This window comes from Musa acuminata, chromosome BXJ1-9 (genome assembly GCF_036884655.1).
Source record: "Musa acuminata AAA Group cultivar baxijiao chromosome BXJ1-9, Cavendish_Baxijiao_AAA, whole genome shotgun sequence".
NCBI lineage: Eukaryota > Viridiplantae > Streptophyta > Magnoliopsida > Zingiberales > Musaceae > Musa > Musa acuminata.
In genome coordinates, this window is record NC_088335.1 from 14,938,676 (window position 1) to 14,942,178 (window position 3,503).

Consider the following 3,503-nt stretch of genomic DNA (forward strand, 5'->3'; position numbering starts at 1 on the left):
AAACATAGTTTTACATCTAAACGCAGTTTGCGTCTAAACGCAGTTTTACGTCTAAACACAGTTTGCGTCTAAGCGCAGTTTACGTTTAAGCTCAGATTGCGTAAATCACTTGTTTAGATCAAAAGCAGTTTAAGCAGAAGTATAAAGACAGTGTGCTGCTATTGTACAGCTCAAAAAGTAATATGCAAAAAGCAGATTTACGTCTAAACGTAGATTTACGTCTAAACGCAGATTTACGTCTAAATGCAGATTTACGTCTAAATGCGGATTTACGTCTGAACTTTGAAACTCGTTTGTAGACTCGTAGAAGGTAGTATGCAATTGAAATCAAGACGTAAATGTAAATTGAAATCTGATGATTGTACGAGGAAAGCCGATTTACGTCTAAATGCAGTTTTACGTCTAAATGCAGATTTTCGTCTAAACCTTGAAACTCGTTCGTAAAATTACAGAAGACAGTTTGCAGTTATAAATAGAATCAAAATATAAATGTAAACTGCAAAGAAACTTGTTCGTAAAAGCGCAGAAGACAGTTTGTAGTTATAAAACGTAATCGTAAACTGTAATGTATGAAAACACCGATTTACGTCTTAATGCAGATTCGGAAAGATCAACACTTAGAAACTTGTTCGTAAAGGCGCAGAGAGCAGTAGCTATGTAGGAGGTTTGCAGTAATGATAAAGTGCTCAAAATAAACGCAAACCAGAGATTTAGAGTGGTTCGGTCAGCCTTGACCTACTCCACTTTTGGCTTCCTCCACCGACGAGGTCACCGACGTCAACTAGAAGCCTTCCTTCAATAGACGAAGGCCAACTACCCTCTTACAGATTCACTCCTTTTGACGGGCTTAGGAGACAACCCTTACAGAAGTTTTCTCTCCTCTCTTTACAACTCAAACTTGAAGAATAGAAAGAGGAGAACTAACAGTTTTGAGCTCTAAGAAACACAGAAAGATAGCAAGATTTCGAGTGTGTGTTCTGTTGCTTTCAGTGCTGAATGGGTGGGGTATTTATAGGCCCCAACCCAGTTCAAATTTGGAGCTCAAAACGATCAAATCCCGGAATTCCGGGATCAGGCAGTTGCACCTCCTGACTGGAGAGGTTGCACCGCTTGGCATAGCTCGAGGACTGAGCCCAGGCGGTTGCACCTCTCTGTTAGGGGCGGTTTCACTGCCTGAGTTTGGCTCGGAGACTGAGCCCCAGGCGGTGCCACCTCTTGACTGAGGCGGTTGCACCTCTCTGCCAGAGCTCAAAGACCGAGCTCAGGCGGTGCCACCTCTCTGTCAAGGAGGTTGCACCGCCCAGTCTAGCTCGAAGACTGAGCTCAGGTGGTGCCACCTCCTGGCTGGGGTGGTTGCACCGCCCACTCTCGCTGGGAGGCTTAGCCCAAGCGGTGCCACCTCCTGGCTTAGGCGGTTGCACCTCCTGGTGCAATCAGGGTCCGAATGGTTAGCTCCATTCGGCCCAAATTCAGTCTTTCAGGGGCCCAATTGCCCCAAGATTAAGCTAATGGGATCACCTCCCATTTTCCAACTTAATTAACGTGCTAACTACGATTAGATCTAAGACAATTTCTGCAGCTTTGCTTCGGTGCGTCAATCGCTTCTTCCGACGAGTTTCCGGCGAACTTCCGTCGATCATCCGATGAACCCTCGGTGATGCTCCTGCGGACTTCCGGCAAACTCCTGGACTTTGCGACGATCCACTTGGCGAGTTCCGACGAGCTTCGCTTGGCAAGCTTCTAGACTTCTCGGATCTGTTCTCGCAGAACCTCCGACGACCGTCCGAACTTCCGTCGAACTCTCGAACTCCCAACGTGATCATGAACTTGACTCCGGCGCAACTCCTGCTGCTTGTCTAACTTTCATCGTAGTTAATCCTGCACAATTAAAGCAAAACTTCGATCAAGATAATTAATCCTAAGCGATTAACCAAGTTGTCCGGCATGTCATTGGTCCCTCGACGCTTCGTCCGATTCTTCGGCGCATCGTCCTTTCCTGCGGCCTATTGCCCAATCGGCCAGTTGGCTCTGCAACTCCGATATCCTTGGCACAATACCCGCTCTTCTTGGCCCGATGCCCGAGTCCACGGCCCGAAGCCTTTTGTCGATACGTCGACCGATCCACCGACCCGACGTCCAATCTTCTGACATGTTCCTCCGGCACAACATGATTTTCCTGCTTTAATTATCTCATCCTGATCAAAGCATCCTGCGTCACTCAAAACGCAGATTAAATCATAAACATATATCAAGTAGTTTCATCATCAAAATACGAGATTCAACATTAATCATGTTGTCCGGCATGTCATTGGTCCCTCGATGCTTTGTCCGATTCTTCGGCGCATCGTCCTCTCTTGCGGCCTATTACCCAATCGGCTAGTTGACTCTGTAACTCCAATATCCTTAGTGCAATATTTGCTCTTCTTGGCCTGATGCCCGAATCCATGGCTTGAATCCTTCTATCGATACGTCGACCGTTCCTCCAACACGACGTCCAATCTTCTAACATGTTTTTCCCCGGCACAACATGATTTTTCTTGCTTTAATTGTCTCATCATGATCGAAGCATCCTATATCACTCAAAACATATATTAAAATATAAACACATATCAATTGGTTTTATCATCAAAATACGAGATTCAATAGGAGGTTGTTAGGCTGCCAGCCCATGGTTCAGCCCATAGTGGGCTTGAACAGCTCACAGCCTACCTCCTCTCTTAACCTAACCCTAATTCATATTAGGGGGGTGTGGGGGCTGCAAAAAGATTAGGAAAAGCTACAGTAATGAAGGGAATACTGCAGCCACATGATTCCAAAGAAAAGGAGGAGAACAAGACAGAAAAATAAGAGAAAGAAATGGAAGAAGACAAGGACAATATAGTGAGACTGTTCTCAATGATCTAGTAGTGTTCTCATCTCAGGTTAGATCAAACCTATAGTAGATTCTTGCTATGATTACTTGGGGGAGAATTTAGATATTGTGCACAGTGATGCGATCCTTGTATCCCAATTATTCTCTTGTGATTATTGCTAAGGTTTTGGGCAAGAGATTGAGATTTGTATATTCATTATTCTCATAGTGGATTATCTCTAGTTTACCCCGTGGTTTTCACTCTTCACATTGGAAGGGTTTTCCACGTATATCTTGGTATTCTATTTGATTATGATTTCATTTAATTCCGCTGCATGTTATGACCTGCTAGTATTTATTCATATATAAAAGTTATTTCACTTTATATCCCATCATCGAGAGCCACGAGATGGAGCACAGCAAAAGGGGGGCCTTTGGCTTGAAACCATACGGCATATATGTCATCGTAAATCAACGGCCAAGATTTTCTCCTTGGATAGGACCCCTGCTCCCGACCCTTCATCTTGCTTAATTCAAAAGCTTCGTCTTGATATCCCGCGCTATGCTCCCTTCCCGTAAAGGCTAAGGAGTTTCCGGACTTTCGATCATAGAAAATTCATTTCTTTTCCCGGGAAAGATTAATTGAGTCATT